The sequence below is a fragment of the Paramisgurnus dabryanus genome, chromosome 14 (assembly GCF_030506205.2).
Source record: "Paramisgurnus dabryanus chromosome 14, PD_genome_1.1, whole genome shotgun sequence".
Classification (NCBI taxonomy): domain Eukaryota; kingdom Metazoa; phylum Chordata; class Actinopteri; order Cypriniformes; family Cobitidae; genus Paramisgurnus; species Paramisgurnus dabryanus.
The window spans coordinates 788208-809414 of NC_133350.1; the positions used below are offsets into that span (position 1 = coordinate 788208).

At 44.9% G+C, this 21207-nt stretch overlaps 1 long non-coding RNA gene across 1 annotated transcript in view; it reads right to left on the bottom strand.

The window, feature by feature from the left end:
* The window catches only part of LOC141280717 (uncharacterized), a 136302-nt gene that overhangs the window by 103692 nt on the left and 11403 nt on the right, over positions 1-21207 (bottom strand). The window lies entirely within an intron of this gene.

A 21207-nucleotide genomic window follows, 5' to 3' on the forward strand; every position in this document is an offset into this window, starting at 1 on the left:
CTTTATAGCATAATAAACATGTCATTATACACTATTCATGTCCCCATAAACCACATAGACCAACCCCCCCCCCCCCCACACACACACACACAAACACACACACCATAGGTTTTGTGGTAAACTCATGGTTTTACAAATGGTAATCAATACACCAATTTACCATGATTACTACACTTTTACTATAATACAACCATAGTAATTTTTGTAAGAGATATAATGGTAAAATGTAGAATGGTTCCTGTTAGACAAAAGGTAAAGTTTTTGGGGCAGACAAGTGTTCATGCTTGATATATAACATGTTGTATCCTTGCGCTGTTACAGCAAGTGCAGAAGGACAAAACTCTGACATGCATCCGTCACCTACGTACAGACATAAATACAAACACACTCATGAACTCACAGGAGTCCCAGATAGGAGAAAAACAGAGTAAAGTTACATAGCACATTCAATTTTTACACTCTTATTAACCCTGGGTCCAGTGGACCCGAACACCACATATGTAATATAAATGTGTAGGGGGGGTGTACAGTATACAGTTAATATAAATCTGTTTATTTTTATGTTCTTCATAGAAAATGAGCCAAGGCCAATGAATCTGAGGTTGAAACAACAATTAATTGCATATTTTTTCTTTTGGTAAACATTAAAAACGGGTCCCACAGACCCGAACACCACACAAGGGTTAAAGGTCAGGCGGTGGTACCCCGTATCTCGGCCGGGCTTAGTGTTAGAGAGAAGCGGGTTGGCTCGTTGGAAAGGGCCGCTCCGGTAGAGCAACCGACCCGAGGGACGAGTTTATCCGATCAAAGGCGCCCGAGTTACGGCCGTTTAAAGGTCAGGCGGTGGTACCCCGTATCTCGCCCGGGCTTAGGGTTAGAGAGAAGCGGGTTGGCTCGTTGAAAAGGGTCGCTCCGGTAGAGCAACCGACCCGAGGGACGAGTTCATCCGAGCAAAGGCGCCCGAGTTACGGGCGTTTAAAGGTCAGGCGGTGGTACGCCGTATCTCGCCCGAGCTTAGGGTTAGAGAAAAGCGGGTTGGCTCGTTGGAAAGGGTTGCTCCGGTAGAGCAACCGACCCGAGGGACGAGTTCATCCGAGCAAAGGCGCCCGAGTTACGGGCGTTTAAAGGTCAGGCGGTGGTACGCCGTATCTCGCCCGGGCTTAGGGTTAGAAAGAAGCGGGTTGGCTCGTTGGAAAGGTCCCCTCCAGTGGAGCAATCAACCCAAAGGGCGAGTCGATCCGAGCAAAGGCGCCCGAGCTGCGGCCGTGGGAAAATCCGCGGAGGGACCGCCGTATCTCGCCCGGGCTTGGGGTTAGAGAGACGCGGGTTGGTTTAGTTGAAAAGGGTCCCCTCCGGTGGAGCAATCGACCCAAAGGGCAAAGTCCTGGGACTTAGTGCGCCGGAGCTACGGGCGTTTAAAAGTCAGGCGGTGGTACGCCGTATCTCGTATCCGTAGCCCAGAGAGGTGACTCCGAGGCGGGCCTGACAGGGCGGCCCTCCCTCCTGGAAGTCCGGTTCCTCCAGGGCACACGTCCCTACCTCCCTAGCCCAGAGAGGTGACTCCGAGGCGGGCCTGACAGGGCGGCCTTCCCTCCTGGAAGTCTGGTTCCTTCAGTAGTTTACAGACATATGAGTGACTTTCTTGAGTGTGTTGTTCCTAACAGGAAGGAGAAGAGTTACAGTTGAGCCTGTTTTAGGCCACAAGGCCTGTGAATCACAATGGTAAAGTTGCATGTACAAATTTCTTAATTTTTAATCATAACAAAGTCCAATCAGATTGTGTGATACATCATTGTAAAGCTTGTGTTTTGCAGTTTCACATGAACACAAGCTCATTGTTGTATGTTACTCACAGCTCGAGGGAACAGGGGTCAAATCGGCCTTGTTGAGGTCATTGCAAAAGGCCTGTAAATCATTTGGTAAACTGCATGTACAAATATCTTTGTATATCAGTCAAATCTGAAGCTATTGTCTTTTGTTTTATATCAAATTAAAGGTGTGTATGTGTAGTTTACAGACATATGAGAGACTTTACTGTGTGTTGTTCCTAACAGGAAGGAGAAGAGTTACAGTTGAGCCTGTTTTAGGCCACAAGGCCTGTGAATCACAATGGTAAAATTGCATGTACAAATTTCTTAATTTTTAATCAAAACAAAGTCCAATCAGACTGTGTGATACATCATTGTAAAGCTTGTGTTTTGCAGTTTCACATGAACCCAAGCTCATTGTTGTATGTTACTCACAGCTCGAGGGAACAGGGGTCAAATCGGCCTTGTTGGGGTCATTGCAAAAGGCCTGTAAATCATTTGGTAAACTGCATGTACAAATATCTTTGTATATCAGTCAAATCTGAAGCTATTGTCTTTTGTTTTATATCAAATTAAAGGTGTGTATGTGTAGTTTACAGACATATGAGAGACTTTACTGTGTGTTGTTCCTAACAGGAAGGAGAAGAGTTACAGTTGAGCCTGTTTTAGGCCACAAGGCCTGTGAATCACAATGGTAAAATTGCATGTACAAATTTCTTAATTTTTAATCAAAACAAAGTCCAATCAGACTGTGTGATACATCATTGTAAAGCTTGTGTTTTGCAGTTTCACATGAACCCAAGCTCATTGTTGTATGTTACTCACAGCTCGAGGGAACAGGGGTCAAATCGGCCTTGTTGAGGTCATTGCAAAAGGCCTGTAAATCATTTGGTAAACTGCATGTACAAATATCTTTGTATATCAGTCAAATCTGAAGCTATTGTCTTTTGTTTTATATCAAATTAAAGGTGTGTATGTGTAGTTTACAGACATCTGAGTGACTTTACTGTGTGTTGTTCCTAACAGGAAGGAGAAGAGTTACAGTTGAGCCTGTTTTAGGCCACAAGGCCTGTGAATCACAATGGTAAAGTTGCATGTACAAATTTCTTAATTTTTAATCAAAACAAAGTCCAATCAGACTGTGTGATACATCATTGTAAAGCTTGTTTTTTGCGGTTTCACACGAACCCAAGCTCATTGTTGTATGTTACTCACAGCTCGAGGGAACAGGGGTCAAATCGGCCTTGTTGAGGTCATTGCAAAAGGCCTGTAAATCATTTGGTAAACTGCATGTACAAATATCTTTGTATATCAGTCAAATCTGAAGCTATTGTCTTTTGTTTTATATCAAATTAAAGGTGTGTATGTGTAGTTTACAGACATATGAGTGACTTTACTGTGTGTTGTTCCTAACAGGAAGGAGAAGAGTTACAGTTGAGCCTGTTTTAGGCCACAAGGCCTGTGAATCACAATGGTAAAGTTTCATGTACAAATTTCTTAATTTTTAATCAAAACAAAGTCCAATCAGACTGTGTGATACATCATTTTAAAGCTTGTGTTTCACATGAACCCAAGCTCATTGTTGTATGTTACTCACAGCTCGAGGGAACAGGGGTCAAATCGGCCTTGTTGAGGTCATTGCAAAAGGCCTGTAAATCATTTGGTAAACTGCATGTACAAATATCTTTGTATATCAGTCAAATCTGAAGCTATTGTCTTTTGTTTTATATCAAATTAAAGGTGTGTATGTGTAGTTTACAGACATATGAGTGACTTTACTGTGTGTTGTTCCTAACAGGAAGGAGAAGAGTTACAGTTGAGCCTGTTTTATGCCACAAGGCCTGTGAATCACAATGGTAAAGTTGCATGTACAAATTTCTTAATTTTTAATCAAAACAAAGTCCAATCAGACTGTGTGATACATCATTGTAAATCTTGTGTTTTGCAGTTTCACATGAACCCAACTGTAGTCTGGTAAGTAAATAAATGCTTTGCTTTAAACAAATGCATCTATTTTTAAACGTTTTTAAATGCTATCTTACGTATTTATTGCCGCTCCAGAACCTAAGTCGATGGGGTTGACCAACGGCTGGAGAAACTTTCGGGTTGACCAACTGCTGGAAGTACTTTCGGGTTGACCAACGGTTGGAGATCGTTTCGGGTTGACCAACGGTTTGGTTCTCCAGAGGGGCCGGGAGTATGGGGCTTAGGCCGGGGGGGAGTGCTTAAGAGTGGGTGCCCAGGACCGAACGGTGCGCCGGGTACGGGCTCCAGGGTGTCCGTGGCGGGTTCCGAGGCCGGCCTCGGGTGCACTGTGGTCGGGTAGAGGGGCCACCGTCCTCGGGGTCGTATCTCGGCCGGGGAAAGGGTTAGAGAGGCGCGGGTTGGCTCGTTGGAAAGGTCCCTCCACGGGGCGTCCGAGGGTGGGTGTCCCGAAGGGCTGCGGCAAAGGGCTCCGGGGCTACGGCCGTGGGAATATCAATGGGTGGTACTCCGTATCTCGGCCGTGCTTAGGGTTAGAGAGATGCGGGTTGGCTCGTTGGAAATCTCCCCTCGGGTAGAGCAACCGACCCGACGGGCGAAGTCCTGGGACTTAGTGCGCCGGAGCTACGGCCGTTTAAAGGTCAGGCGGTGGTACCCCGTATCTCGGCCGGGCTTAGTGTTAGAGAGAAGCGGGTTGGCTCGTTGGAAAGGGCCGCTCCGGTAGAGCAACCGACCTGAGGGACGAGTTTATCCGATCAAAGGCGCCCGAGTTACGGCCGTTTAAAGGTCAGGCGGTGGTACCCCGTATCTCGCCCAGGCTTAGGGTTAGAGAGAAGCGGGTTGGCTCGTTGAAAAGGGTCGCTCCGGTAGAGCAACCGACCCGAGGGACGAGTTCATCCGAGCAAAGGCGCCCGAGTTACGGGCGTTTAAAGGTCAGGCGGTGGTACGCCGTATCTCGCCCGAGCTTAGGGTTAGAGAAAAGCGGGTTGGCTCGTTGGAAAGGGTTGCTCCGGTAGAGCAACCGACCCGAGGGACGAGTTCATCCGAGCAAAGGCGCCCGAGTTACGGGCGTTTAAATGTCAGGCGGTGGTACCCCGTATCTCGCCCGGGCTTAGGGTTAGAAAGAAGCGGGTTGGCTCGTTGGAAAGGTCCCCTTCAGTGGAGCAATCGACCCAAAGGGCGAGTCGATCCGAGCAAAGGCGCCCGAGCTGCGGCCGTGGGAAAATCCCCGGAGGGACCGCCGTATCTCGGCCGGGCTTGGGGTTAGAGAGACGCGGGTTGGTTTAGTTGGAAAGGTCCCCTCCGGTGGAGCAATCGACCCAAAGGGCAAAGTCCTGGGACTTAGTACGCCGGAGCTACGGGCGTTTAAAAGTCAGGCGGTGGTACGCCGTATCTCGTATCCGTAGCCCAGAGAGGTGACTCCGAGGCGGGCCTGACAGGGCGGTCCTCCCTCCTGGAAGTCCGGTTCCTCCAGGGCACACGTCCCTACCTCCCTAGCCCAGAGAGGTGACTCCGAGGCGGGCCTGACAGGGCGGCCTTCCCTCCTGGAAGTCTGGTTCCTCCAGTAGTTTACAGACATATGAGTGACTTTCTTGAGTGTGTTGTTCCTAACAGGAAGGAGAAGAGTTACAGTTGAGCCTGTTTTAGGCCACAAGGCCTGTGAATCACAATGGTAAAGTTGCATGTACAAATTTCTTAATTTTTAATCAAAACAAAGTCCAATCAGACTGTGTGATACATCATTGTAAAGCTTGTTTTTTGCGGTTTCACACGAACCCAAGCTCATTGTTGTATGTTACTCACAGCTCGAGGGAACAGGGGTCAAATCGGCCTTGTTGAGGTCATTGCAAAAGGCCTGTAAATCATTTGGTAAACTGCATGTACAAATATCTTTGTATATCAGTCAAATCTGAAGCTATTGTCTTTTGTTTTATATCAAATTAAAGGTGTGTATGTGTAGTTTACAGACATATGAGTGACTTTACTGTGTGTTGTTCCTAACAGGAAGGAGAAGAGTTACAGTTGAGCCTGTTTTAGGCCACAAGGCCTGTGAATCACAATGGTAAAGTTTCATGTACAAATTTCTTAATTTTTAATCAAAACAAAGTCCAATCAGACTGTGTGATACATCATTTTAAAGCTTGTGTTTCACATGAACCCAAGCTCATTGTTGTATGTTACTCACAGCTCGAGGGAACAGGGGTCAAATCGGCCTTGTTGAGGTCATTGCAAAAGGCCTGTAAATCATTTGGTAAACTGCATGTACAAATATCTTTGTATATCAGTCAAATCTGAAGCTATTGTCTTTTGTTTTATATCAAATTAAAGGTGTGTATGTGTAGTTTACAGACATATGAGTGACTTTACTGTGTGTTGTTCCTAACAGGAAGGAGAAGAGTTACAGTTGAGCCTGTTTTATGCCACAAGGCCTGTGAATCACAATGGTAAAGTTGCATGTACAAATTTCTTAATTTTTAATCAAAACAAAGTCCAATCAGACTGTGTGATACATCATTGTAAATCTTGTGTTTTGCAGTTTCACATGAACCCAACTGTAGTCTGGTAAGTAAATAAATGCTTTGCTTTAAACAAATGCATCTATTTTTAAACGTTTTTAAATGCTATCTTACGTATTTATTGCCGCTCCAGAACCTAAGTCGATGGGGTTGACCAACGGCTGGAGAAACTTTCGGGTTGACCAACTGCTGGAAGTACTTTCGGGTTGACCAACGGTTGGAGATCGTTTCGGGTTGACCAACGGTTTGGTTCTCCAGAGGGGCCGGGAGTATGGGGCTTAGGCCGGGGGGGAGTGCTTAAGAGTGGGTGCCCAGGACCGAACGGTGCGCCGGGTACGGGCTCCAGGGTGTCCGTGGCGGGTTCCGAGGCCGGCCTCGGGTGCACTGTGGTCGGGTAGAGGGGCCACCGTCCTCGGGGTCGTATCTCGGCCGGGGAAAGGGTTAGAGAGGCGCGGGTTGGCTCGTTGGAAAGGTCCCTCCACGGGGCGTCCGAGGGTGGGTGTCCCGAAGGGCTGCGGCAAAGGGCTCCGGGGCTACGGCCGTGGGAATATCAATGGGTGGTACTCCGTATCTCGGCCGTGCTTAGGGTTAGAGAGATGCGGGTTGGCTCGTTGGAAATCTCCCCTCGGGTAGAGCAACCGACCCGACGGGCGAAGTCCTGGGACTTAGTGCGCCGGAGCTACGGCCGTTTAAAGGTCAGGCGGTGGTACCCCGTATCTCGGCCGGGCTTAGTGTTAGAGAGAAGCGGGTTGGCTCGTTGGAAAGGGCCGCTCCGGTAGAGCAACCGACCTGAGGGACGAGTTTATCCGATCAAAGGCGCCCGAGTTACGGCCGTTTAAAGGTCAGGCGGTGGTACCCCGTATCTCGCCCAGGCTTAGGGTTAGAGAGAAGCGGGTTGGCTCGTTGAAAAGGGTCGCTCCGGTAGAGCAACCGACCCGAGGGACGAGTTCATCCGAGCAAAGGCGCCCGAGTTACGGGCGTTTAAAGGTCAGGCGGTGGTACGCCGTATCTCGCCCGAGCTTAGGGTTAGAGAAAAGCGGGTTGGCTCGTTGGAAAGGGTTGCTCCGGTAGAGCAACCGACCCGAGGGACGAGTTCATCCGAGCAAAGGCGCCCGAGTTACGGGCGTTTAAATGTCAGGCGGTGGTACCCCGTATCTCGCCCGGGCTTAGGGTTAGAAAGAAGCGGGTTGGCTCGTTGGAAAGGTCCCCTTCAGTGGAGCAATCGACCCAAAGGGCGAGTCGATCCGAGCAAAGGCGCCCGAGCTGCGGCCGTGGGAAAATCCCCGGAGGGACCGCCGTATCTCGGCCGGGCTTGGGGTTAGAGAGACGCGGGTTGGTTTAGTTGGAAAGGTCCCCTCCGGTGGAGCAATCGACCCAAAGGGCAAAGTCCTGGGACTTAGTACGCCGGAGCTACGGGCGTTTAAAAGTCAGGCGGTGGTACGCCGTATCTCGTATCCGTAGCCCAGAGAGGTGACTCCGAGGCGGGCCTGACAGGGCGGTCCTCCCTCCTGGAAGTCCGGTTCCTCCAGGGCACACGTCCCTACCTCCCTAGCCCAGAGAGGTGACTCCGAGGCGGGCCTGACAGGGCGGCCTTCCCTCCTGGAAGTCTGGTTCCTCCAGTAGTTTACAGACATATGAGTGACTTTCTTGAGTGTGTTGTTCCTAACAGGAAGGAGAAGAGTTACAGTTGAGCCTGTTTTAGGCCACAAGGCCTGTGAATCACAATGGTAAAGTTGCATGTACAAATTTCTTAATTTTTAATCATAACAAAGTCCAATCAGACTGTGTGATACATCATTGTAAAGCTTGTGTTTTGCGGTTTCACATGAACCCAAGCTCATTGTTGTATGTTACTCACAGGTCGAGATAACAGGGGTCAAATCGGCCTTGTTGAGGTCATTGCAAAAGTCCAGTAAATTATTTGGTAAATTGCCTGTACAAAAATCTGTGTATATCAGTCAAATCTGAAGCTATTGTCTTTTGTTTTATATCAAATTAAAGGTGTGTATGTGTAGTTTACAGACATATGAGTGACTTTACTGTGTGTTGTTCCTAACAGGAAGGAGAAGAGTTACAGTTGAGCCTGTTTTAGGCCACAAGGCCTGTGAATCACAATGGTAAAGTTGCATGTACAAATTTCTTAATTTTTAATCAAAACAAAGTCCAACAGACTGTGTGATACATCATTGTAAAGCTTGTGTTTTGCAGTTTCACACGAACCCAAGCTCATTGTTGTATGTTACTCACAGCTCGAGGGAACAGGGGTCAAATCGGCCTTGTTGAGGTCATTGCAAAAGGCCTGTAAATCATTTGGTAAACTGCATGTACAAATATCTTTGTATATCAGTCAAATCTGAAGCTATTGTCTTTTGTTTTATATCAAATTAAAGGTGTGTATGTGTAGTTTACAGACACATGAGTGACTTTACTGTGTGTTGTTCCTAACAGGAAGGAGAAGAGTTACAGTTGAGCCTGTTTTAGGCCACAAGGCCTGTGAATCACAATGGTAAAATTGCATGTACAAATTTCTTAATTTTTAATCAAAACAAAGTCCAATCAGACTGTGTGATACATCATTGTAAAGCTTGTGTTTTGCAGTTTCACATGAACCCAAGCTCATTGTTGTATGTTACTCACAGCTCGAGGGAACAGGGGTCAAATCGGCCTTGTTGAGGTCATTGCAAAAGGCCTGTAAATCATTTGGTAAACTGCATGTACAAATATCTTTGTATATCAGTCAAATCTGAAGCTATTGTCTTTTGTTTTATATCAAATTAAAGGTGTGTATGTGTAGTTTACAGACATATGAGAGACTTTACTGTGTGTTGTTCCTAACAGGAAGGAGAAGAGTTACAGTTGAGCCTGTTTTAGGCCACAAGGCCTGTGAATCACAATGGTAAAATTGCATGTACAAATTTCTTAATTTTTAATCAAAACAAAGTCCAATCAGACTGTGTGATACATCATTGTAAAGCTTGTGTTTTGCAGTTTCACATGAACCCAAGCTCATTGTTGTATGTTACTCACAGCTCGAGGGAACAGGGGTCAAATCGGCCTTGTTGAGGTCATTGCAAAAGGCCTGTAAATCATTTGGTAAACTGCATGTACAAATATCTTTGTATATCAGTCAAATCTGAAGCTATTGTCTTTTGTTTTATATCAAATTAAAGGTGTGTATGTGTAGTTTACAGACATATGAGAGACTTTACTGTGTGTTGTTCCTAACAGGAAGGAGAAGAGTTACAGTTGAGCCTGTTTTAGGCCACAAGGCCTGTGAATCACAATGGTAAAATTGCATGTACAAATTTCTTAATTTTTAATCAAAACAAAGTCCAATCAGACTGTGTGATACATCATTGTAAAGCTTGTGTTTTGCGGTTTCACACGAACCCAAGCTCATTGTTGTATGTTACTCACAGCTCGAGGGAACAAGGGTCAAATCGGCCTTGTTGAGGTCATTGCAAAAGGCCTGTAAATCATTTGGTAAACTGCATGTACAAATATCTTTGTATATCAGTCAAATCTGAAGCTATTGTCTTTTGTTTTATATCAAATTAAAGGTGTGTATGTGTAGTTTACAGACATATGAGAGACTTTACTGTGTGTTGTTCCTAACAGGAAGGAGAAGAGTTACAGTTGAGCCTGTTTTAGGCCACAAGGCCTGTGAATCACAATGGTAAAATTGCATGTACAAATTTCTTAATTTTTAATCAAAACAAAGTCCAATCAGACTGTGTGATAAATCATTGTAAAGCTTGTGTTTTGCAGTTTCACATGAACCCAAGCTCATTGTTGTATGTTACTCACAGCTCGAGGGAACAGGGGTCAAATCGGCCTTGTTGAGGTCATTGCAAAAGGCCTGTAAATCATTTGGTAAACTGCATGTACAAATATCTTTGTAAATCAGTCAAATCTAAAGCTATTGTCTATTGTTTTATATCAAATTAAAGGTGTGTATGTGTAGTTTACAGACATATGAGTGACTTTACTGTGTGTTGTTCCTACCAGGAAGGAGAAGAGTTACAGTTGAGCCTGTTTTAGGCCACAAGGCCTGTGAATCACAATGGTAAAGTTGCATGTACAAATTTCTTAATTTTTAATCAAAACAAAGTCCAATCAGACTGTGTGATACATCATTGTAAAGCTTGTGTTTTGCGGTTTCACACGAACCCAAGCTCATTGTTGTATGTTACTCACAGCTCGAGGGAACAAGGGTCAAATCGGCCTTGTTGAGGTCATTGCAAAAGGCCTGTAAATCATTTGGTAAACTGCATGTACAAATATCTTTGTATATCAGTCAAATCTGAAGCTATTGTCTTTTGTTTTATATCAAATTAAAGGTGTGTATGTGTAGTTTACAGACATATGAGTGACTTTACTGTGTGTTGTTCCTAACAGGAAGGAGAAGAGTTACAGTTGAGCCTGTTTTAGGCCACAAGGCCTGTGAATCACAATGGTAAAGTTTCATGTACAAATTTCTTAATTTTTAATCAAAACAAAGTCCAATCAGACTGTGTGATACATCATTGTAAAGCTTGTGTTTTGCAGTTTCACATGAATCCAAGCTCATTGTTGTATATTACTCACAGCTCGAGGGAACAGGGATCAAATCGGCCTTGTTGAGGTCATTGCAAAAGGCCTGTTAATCATTTGGTAAACTGCATGTACAAATATCTTTGTATATCAGTCAAATCTGAAGCTATTGTCTTTTGTTTTATATCAAATTAAAGGTGTGTATGTGTAGTTTACAGACATATGAGTGACTTTACTGTGTGTTGTTCCTAACAGGAAGGAGAAGAGTTACAGTTGAGCCTGTTTTAGGCCACAAGGCCTGTGAATCACAATGGTAAAATTGCATGTACAAATTTCTTAATTTTTAATCAAAACAAAGTCCAATCAGACTGTGTGATACATCATTGTAAAGCTTGTGTTTTGCAGTTTCACATGAACCCAAGCTCATTGTTGTATGTTACTCACAGCTCGAGGGAACAGGGGTCAAATCGGCCTTGTTGAGGTCATTGCAAAAGGCCTGTAAATCATTTGGTAAACTGCATGTACAAATATCTTTGTATATCAGTCAAATCTGAAGCTATTGTCTTTTGTTTTATATCAAATTAAAGGTGTGTATGTGTAGTTTACAGACATATGAGAGACTTTACTGTGTGTTGTTCCTAACAGGAAGGAGAAGAGTTACAGTTGAGCCTGTTTTAGGCCACAAGGCCTGTGAATCACAATGGTAAAGTTGCATGTACAAATTTCTTAATTTTTAATCAAAACAAAGTCCAATCAGACTGTGTGATACATCATTGTAAAGCTTGTGTTTTGCAGTTTCACATGAACCCAAGCTCATTGTTGTATGTTACTCACAGCTCGAGGGAACAGGGGTCAAATCGGCCTTGTTGAGGTCATTGCAAAAGGCCTGTAAATCATTTGGTAAACTGCATGTACAAATATCTTTGTATATCAGTCAAATCTGAAGCTATTGTCTTTTGTTTTATATCAAATTAAAGGTGTGTATGTGTAGTTTACAGACATATGAGAGACTTTACTGTGTGTTGTTCCTAACAGGAAGGAGAAGAGTTACAGTTGAGCCTGTTTTAGGCCACAAGGCCTGTGAATCACAATGGTAAAATTGCATGTACAAATTTCTTAATTTTTAATCAAAACAAAGTCCAATCAGACTGTGTGATACATCATTGTAAAGCTTGTGTTTTGCGGTTTCACACGAACCCAAGCTCATTGTTGTATGTTACTCACAGCTCGAGGGAACAAGGGTCAAATCGGCCTTGTTGAGGTCATTGCAAAAGGCCTGTAAATCATTTGGTAAACTGCATGTACAAATATCTTTGTATATCAGTCAAATCTGAAGCTATTGTCTTTTGTTTTATATCAAATTAAAGGTGTGTATGTGTAGTTTACAGACATATGAGAGACTTTACTGTGTGTTGTTCCTAACAGGAAGGAGAAGAGTTACAGTTGAGCCTGTTTTAGGCCACAAGGCCTGTGAATCACAATGGTAAAATTGCATGTACAAATTTCTTAATTTTTAATCAAAACAAAGTCCAATCAGACTGTGTGATAAATCATTGTAAAGCTTGTGTTTTGCAGTTTCACATGAACCCAAGCTCATTGTTGTATGTTACTCACAGCTCGAGGGAACAGGGGTCAAATCGGCCTTGTTGAGGTCATTGCAAAAGGCCTGTAAATCATTTGGTAAACTGCATGTACAAATATCTTTGTATATCAGTCAAATCTAAAGCTATTGTCTATTGTTTTATATCAAATTAAAGGTGTGTATGTGTAGTTTACAGACACATGAGTGACTTTACTGTGTGTTGTTCCTACCAGGAAGGAGAAGAGTTACAGTTGAGCCTGTTTTAGGCCACAAGGCCTGTGAATCACAATGGTAAAGTTGCATGTACAAATTTCTTAATTTTTAATCAAAACAAAGTCCAATCAGACTGTGTGATACATCATTGTAAAGCTTGTGTTTTGCGGTTTCACACGAACCCAAGCTCATTGTTGTATGTTACTCACAGCTCGAGGGAACAAGGGTCAAATCGGCCTTGTTGAGGTCATTGCAAAAGGCCTGTAAATCATTTGGTAAACTGCATGTACAAATATCTTTGTATATCAGTCAAATCTGAAGCTATTGTCTTTTGTTTTATATCAAATTAAAGGTGTGTATGTGTAGTTTACAGACATATGAGTGACTTTACTGTGTGTTGTTCCTAACAGGAAGGAGAAGAGTTACAGTTGAGCCTGTTTTAGGCCACAAGGCCTGTGAAACACAATGGTAAAGTTTCATGTACAAATTTCTTAATTTTTAATCAAAACAAAGTCCAATCAGACTGTGTGATACATCATTGTAAAGCTTGTGTTTTGCAGTTTCACATGAATCCAAGCTCATTGTTGTATATTACTCACAGCTCGAGGGAACAGGGATCAAATCGGCCTTGTTGAGGTCATTGCAAAAGGCCTGTTAATCATTTGGTAAACTGCATGTACAAATATCTTTGTATATCAGTCAAATCTGAAGCTATTGTCTTTTGTTTTATATCAAATTAAAGGTGTGTATGTGTAGTTTACAGACATATGAGAGACTTTACTGTGTGTTGTTCCTAACAGGAAGGAGAAGAGTTACAGTTGAGCCTGTTTTAGGCCACAAGGCCTGTGAATCACAATGGTAAAATTGCATGTACAAATTTCTTAATTTTTAATCAAAACAAAGTCCAATCAGACTGTGTGATACATCATTGTAAAGCTTGTGTTTTGCAGTTTCACATGAACCCAAGCTCATTGTTGTATGTTACTCACAGCTCGAGGGAACAGGGGTCAAATCGGCCTTGTTGAGGTCATTGCAAAAGGCCTGTAAATCATTTGGTAAACTGCATGTACAAATATCTTTGTATATCAGTCAAATCTAAAGCTATTGTCTATTGTTTTATATCAAATTAAAGGTGTGTATGTGTAGTTTACAGACATATGAGTGACTTTACTGTGTGTTGTTCCTAACAGGAAGGAGAAGAGTTACAGTTGAGCCTGTTTTAGGCCACAAGGCCTGTGAATCACAATGGTAAAGTTGCATGTACAAATTTCTTAATTTTTAATCAAAACAAAGTCCAATCAGACTGTGTGATACATCATTGTAAAGCTTGTGTTTTGCGGTTTCACACGAACCCAAGCTCATTGTTGTATGTTACTCACAGCTCGAGGGAACAAGGGTCAAATCGGCCTTGTTGAGGTCATTGCAAAAGGCCTGTAAATCATTTGGTAAACTGCATGTACAAATATCTTTGTATATCAGTCAAATCTGAAGCTATTGTCTTTTGTTTTATATCAAATTAAAGGTGTGTATGTGTAGTTTACAGACATATGAGTGACTTTACTGTGTGTTGTTCCTAACAGGAAGGAGAAGAGTTACAGTTGAGCCTGTTTTAGGCCACAAGGCCTGTGAATCACAATGGTAAAGTTTCATGTACAAATTTCTTAATTTTTAATCAAAACAAAGTCCAATCAGACTGTGTGATACATCATTGTAAAGCTTGTGTTTTGCAGTTTCACATGAATCCAAGCTCATTGTTGTATATTACTCACAGCTCGAGGGAACAGGGATCAAATCGGCCTTGTTGAGGTCATTGCAAAAGGCCTGTAAATCATTTGGTAAACTGCATGTACAAATATCTTTGTATATCAGTCAAATCTGAAGCTATTGTCTTTTGTTTTATATCAAATTAAAGGTGTGTATGTGTACTTTACAGACATATGAGTGACTTTACTGTGTGTTGTTCCTAACAGGAAGGAGAAGAGTTACAGTTGAGCCTGTTTTAGGCCACAAGGCCTGTGAATCACAATGGTAAAGTTGCATGTACAAATTTCTTAATTTTTAATCAATGAACCCCACTGTAGTCTCGTAAGTAAATAAATGCTTTGCTTTAAACAAATGCATCCATTTTTAAACGTTTTTAAATGCTATCTTACGTATTTATTGCCGCTCGGGGTTGACCAACGGCTGGAGAAGTGAACGCTCCAGAACCTAAGTCGATGGGGTTGACCAACGGCTGAAGAAACTTTCGGGTTTACCAACTGCTGGAAGTAGGGCCGGGAGTATGGGGCTTAGGCCGGGGGGGAGTGCTTAAGAGTGGGTGCTCGGGACCGAACGGTGCGCCGGGTACGGGCTCCAGGGTGTCCGTGGCGGGTTCCGAGGCCGGCCTCGGGTGCACTGTGGTCGGGTAGAGGGGCCACCGTCCTCGGGGTCGTATCTCGGCCGGGGAAAGGGTTAGAGAGGCGCGGGTTGGCTCGTTGGAAAGGTCCCTCCACGGGGCGTCCGAGGGTGGGTGTCCCGAAGGGCTGCGGCAAAGGGCTCCGGGGCTACGGCCGTGGGAATATCAATGGGTGGTACTCCGTATCTCGGCCGTGCTTAGGGTTAGAGAGATGCGGGTTGGCTCGTTGGAAATCTCCCCTCGGGTAGAGCAACCGACCCGACGGGCGAAGTCCTGGGACTTAGTGCGCCGGAGCTACGGCCGTTTAAAGGTCAGGCGGTGGTACCCCGTATCTCGGCCGGGCTTAGTGTTAGAGAGAAGCGGGTTGGCTCGTTGGAAAGGGCCGCTCCGGTAGAGCAACCGACCTGAGGGACGAGTTTATCCGATCAAAGGCGCCCGAGTTACGGCCGTTTAAAGGTCAGGCGGTGGTACCCCGTATCTCGCCCAGGCTTAGGGTTAGAGAGAAGCGGGTTGGCTCGTTGAAAAGGGTCGCTCCGGTAGAGCAACCGACCCGAGGGACGAGTTCATCCGAGCAAAGGCGCCCGAGTTACGGGCGTTTAAAGGTCAGGCGGTGGTACGCCGTATCTCGCCCGAGCTTAGGGTTAGAGAAAAGCGGGTTGGCTCGTTGGAAAGGGTTGCTCCGGTAGAGCAACCGACCCGAGGGACGAGTTCATCCGAGCAAAGGCGCCCGAGTTACGGGCGTTTAAATGTCAGGCGGTGGTACCCCGTATCTCGCCCGGGCTTAGGGTTAGAAAGAAGCGGGTTGGCTCGTTGGAAAGGTCCCCTTCAGTGGAGCAATCGACCCAAAGGGCGAGTCGATCCGAGCAAAGGCGCCCGAGCTGCGGCCGTGGGAAAATCCCCGGAGGGACCGCCGTATCTCGGCCGGGCTTGGGGTTAGAGAGACGCGGGTTGGTTTAGTTGGAAAGGTCCCCTCCGGTGGAGCAATCGACCCAAAGGGCAAAGTCCTGGGACTTAGTACGCCGGAGCTACGGGCGTTTAAAAGTCAGGCGGTGGTACGCCGTATCTCGTATCCGTAGCCCAGAGAGGTGACTCCGAGGCGGGCCTGACAGGGCGGTCCTCCCTCCTGGAAGTCCGGTTCCTCCAGGGCACACGTCCCTACCTCCCTAGCCCAGAGAGGTGACTCCGAGGCGGGCCTGACAGGGCGGCCTTCCCTCCTGGAAGTCTGGTTCCTCCAGTAGTTTACAGACATATGAGTGACTTTCTTGAGTGTGTTGTTCCTAACAGGAAGGAGAAGAGTTACAGTTGAGCCTGTTTTAGGCCACAAGGCCTGTGAATCACAATGGTAAAGTTGCATGTACAAATTTCTTAATTTTTAATCATAACAAAGTCCAATCAGACTGTGTGATACATCATTGTAAAGCTTGTGTTTTGCGGTTTCACATGAACCCAAGCTCATTGTTGTATGTTACTCACAGCTCGAGATAACAGGGGTCAAATCGGCCTTGTTGAGGTCATTGCAAAAGTCCAGTAAATTATTTGGTAAATTGCCTGTACAAAAATCTGTGTATATCAGTCAAATCTGAAGCTATTGTCTTTTGTTTTATATCAAATTAAAGGTGTGTATGTGTAGTTTACAGACATATGAGTGACTTTACTGTGTGTTGTTCCTAACAGGAAGGAGAAGAGTTACAGTTGAGCCTGTTTTAGGCCACAAGGCCTGTGAATCACAATGGTAAAGTTGCATGTACAAATTTCTTAATTTTTAATCAAAACAAAGTCCAACAGACTGTGTGATACATCATTGTAAAGCTTGTGTTTTGCAGTTTCACACGAACCCAAGCTCATTGTTGTATGTTACTCACAGCTCGAGGGAACAGGGGTCAAATCGGCCTTGTTGAGGTCATTGCAAAAGGCCTGTAAATCATTTGGTAAACTGCATGTACAAATATCTTTGTATATCAGTCAAATCTGAAGCTATTGTCTTTTGTTTTATATCAAATTAAAGGTGTGTATGTGTAGTTTACAGACACATGAGTGACTTTACTGTGTGTTGTTCCTAACAGGAAGGAGAAGAGTTACAGTTGAGCCTGTTTTAGGCCACAAGGCCTGTGAATCACAATGGTAAAATTGCATGTACAAATTTCTTAATTTTTAATCAAAACAAAGTCCAATCAGACTGTGTGATACATCATTGTAAAGCTTGTGTTTTGCAGTTTCACATGAACCCAAGCTCATTGTTGTATGTTACTCACAGCTCGAGGGAACAGGGGTCAAATCGGCCTTGTTGAGGTCATTGCAAAAGGCCTGTAAATCATTTGGTAAACTGCATGTACAAATATCTTTGTATATCAGTCAAATCTGAAGCTATTGTCTTTTGTTTTATATCAAATTAAAGGTGTGTATGTGTAGTTTACAGACATATGAGAGACTTTACTGTGTGTTGTTCCTAACAGGAAGGAGAAGAGTTACAGTTGAGCCTGTTTTAGGCCACAAGGCCTGTGAATCACAATGGTAAAATTGCATGTACAAATTTCTTAATTTTTAATCAAAACAAAGTCCAATCAGACTGTGTGATACATCATTGTAAAGCTTGTGTTTTGCGGTTTCACACGAACCCAAGCTCATTGTTGTATGTTACTCACAGCTCGAGGGAACAAGGGTCAAATCGGCCTTGTTGAGGTCATTGCAAAAGGCCTGTAAATCATTTGGTAAACTGCATGTACAAATATCTTTGTATATCAGTCAAATCTGAAGCTATTGTCTTTTGTTTTATATCAAATTAAAGGTGTGTATGTGTAGTTTACAGACATATGAGAGACTTTACTGTGTGTTGTTCCTAACAGGAAGGAGAAGAGTTACAGTTGAGCCTGTTTTAGGCCACAAGGCCTGTGAATCACAATGGTAAAATTGCATGTACAAATTTCTTAATTTTTAATCAAAACAAAGTCCAATCAGACTGTGTGATAAATCATTGTAAAGCTTGTGTTTTGCAGTTTCACATGAACCCAAGCTCATTGTTGTATGTTACTCACAGCTCGAGGGAACAGGGGTCAAATCGGCCTTGTTGAGGTCATTGCAAAAGGCCTGTAAATCATTTGGTAAACTGCATGTACAAATATCTTTGTATATCAGTCAAATCTAAAGCTATTGTCTATTGTTTTATATCAAATTAAAGGTGTGTATGTGTAGTTTACAGACATATGAGTGACTTTACTGTGTGTTGTTCCTACCAGGAAGGAGAAGAGTTACAGTTGAGCCTGTTTTAGGCCACAAGGCCTGTGAATCACAATGGTAAAGTTGCATGTACAAATTTCTTAATTTTTAATCAAAACAAAGTCCAATCAGACTGTGTGATACATCATTGTAAAGCTTGTGTTTTGCGGTTTCACACGAACCCAAGCTCATTGTTGTATGTTACTCACAGCTCGAGGGAACAAGGGTCAAATCGGCCTTGTTGAGGTCATTGCAAAAGGCCTGTAAATCATTTGGTAAACTGCATGTACAAATATCTTTGTATATCAGTCAAATCTGAAGCTATTGTCTTTTGTTTTATATCAAATTAAAGGTGTGTATGTGTAGTTTACAGACATATGAGTGACTTTACTGTGTGTTGTTCCTAACAGGAAGGAGAAGAGTTACAGTTGAGCCTGTTTTAGGCCACAAGGCCTGTGAATCACAATGGTAAAGTTTCATGTACAAATTTCTTAATTTTTAATCAAAACAAAGTCCAATCAGACTGTGTGATACATCATTGTAAAGCTTGTGTTTTGCAGTTTCACATGAACCCAAGCTCATTGTTGTATGTTACTCACAGCTCGAGGGAACAGGGGTCAAATCGGCCTTGTTGAGGTCATTGCAAAAGGCCTGTAAATCATTTGGTAAACTGCATGTACAAATATCTTTGTATATCAGTCAAATCTAAAGCTATTGTCTATTGTTTTATATCAAATTAAAGGTGTGTATGTGTAGTTTACAGACATATGAGTGACTTTACTGTGTGTTGTTCCTAACAGGAAGGAGAAGAGTTACAGTTGAGCCTGTTTTAGGCCACAAGGCCTGTGAATCACAATGGTAAAGTTGCATGTACAAATTTCTTAATTTTTAATCAAAACAAAGTCCAATCAGACTGTGTGATACATCATTGTAAAGCTTGTGTTTTGCGGTTTCACACGAACCCAAGCTCATTGTTGTATGTTACTCACAGCTCGAGGGAACAAGGGTCAAATCGGCCTTGTTGAGGTCATTGCAAAAGGCCTGTAAATCATTTGGTAAACTGCATGTACAAATATCTTTGTATATCAGTCAAATCTGAAGCTATTGTCTTTTGTTTTATATCAAATTAAAGGTGTGTATGTGTAGTTTACAGACATATGAGTGACTTTACTGTGTGTTGTTCCTAACAGGAAGGAGAAGAGTTACAGTTGAGCCTGTTTTAGGCCACAAGGCCTGTGAATCACAATGGTAAAGTTGCATGTACAAATTTCTTAATTTTTAATCAATGAACCCCACTGTAGTCTCGTAAGTAAATAAATGCTTTGCTTTAAACAAATGCATCCATTTTTAAACGTTTTTAAATGCTATCTTACGTATTTATTGCCGCTCGGGGTTGACCAACGGCTGGAGAAGTGAACGCTCCAGAACCTAAGTCGATGGGGTTGACCAACGGCTGAAGAAACTTTCGGGTTTACCAACTGCTGGAAGTAGGGCCGGGAGTATGGGGCTTAGGCCGGGGGGGAGTGCTTAAGAGTGGGTGCTCGGGACCGAACGGTGCGCCGGGTACGGGCTCCAGGGTGTCCGTGGCGGGTTCCGAGGCCGGCCTCGGGTGCACTGTGGTCGGGTAGAGGGGCCACCGTCCTCGGGGTCGTATCTCGGCCGGGGAAAGGGTTAGAGAGGCGCGGGTTGGCTCGTTGGAAAGGTCCCTCCACGGGGCGTCCGAGGGTGGGTGTCCCGAAGGGCTGCGGCAAAGGGCTCCGGGGCTACGGCCGTGGGAATATCAATGGGTGGTACTCCGTATCTCGGCCGTGCTTAGGGTTAGAGAGATGCGGGTTGGCTCGTTGGAAATCTCCCCTCGGGTAGAGCAACCGACCCGACGGGCGAAGTCCTGGGACTTAGTGCGCCGGAGCTACGGCCGTTTAAAGGTCAGGCGGTGGTACCCCGTATCTCGGCCGGGCTTAGTGTTAGAGAGAAGCGGGTTGGCTCGTTGGAAAGGGCCGCTCCGGTAGAGCAACCGACCTGAGGGACGAGTTTATCCGATCAAAGGCGCCCGAGTTACGGCCGTTTAAAGGTCAGGCGGTGGTACCCCGTATCTCGCCCAGGCTTAGGGTTAGAGAGAAGCGGGTTGGCTCGTTGAAAAGGGTCGCTCCGGTAGAGCAACCGACCCGAGGGACGAGTTCATCCGAGCAAAGGCGCCCGAGTTACGGGCGTTTAAAGGTCAGGCGGTGGTACGCCGTATCTCGCCCGAGCTTAGGGTTAGAGAAAAGCGGGTTGGCTCGTTGGAAAGGGTTGCTCCGGTAGAGCAACCGACCCGAGGGACGAGTTCATCCGAGCAAAGGCGCCCGAGTTACGGGCGTTTAAATGTCAGGCGGTGGTACCCCGTATCTCGCCCGGGCTTAGGGTTAGAAAGAAGCGGGTTGGCTCGTTGGAAAGGTCCCCTTCAGTGGAGCAATCGACCCAAAGGGCGAGTCGATCCGAGCAAAGGCGCCCGAGCTGCGGCCGTGGGAAAATCCCCGGAGGGACCGCCGTATCTCGGCCGGGCTTGGGGTTAGAGAGACGCGGGTTGGTTTAGTTGGAAAGGTCCCCTCCGGTGGAGCAATCGACCCAAAGGGCAAAGTCCTGGGACTTAGTACGCCGGAGCTACGGGCGTTTAAAAGTCAGGCGGTGGTACGCCGTATCTCGTATCCGTAGCCCAGAGAGGTGACTCCGAGGCGGGCCTGACAGGGCGGTCCTCCCTCCTGGAAGTCCGGTTCCTCCAGGGCACACGTCCCTACCTCCCTAGCCCAGAGAGGTGACTCCGAGGCGGGCCTGACAGGGCGGCCTTCCCTCCTGGAAGTCTGGTTCCTCCAGTAGTTTACAGACATATGAGTGACTTTCTTGAGTGTGTTGTTCCTAACAGGAAGGAGAAGAGTTACAGTTGAGCCTGTTTTAGGCCACAAGGCCTGTGAATCACAATGGTAAAGT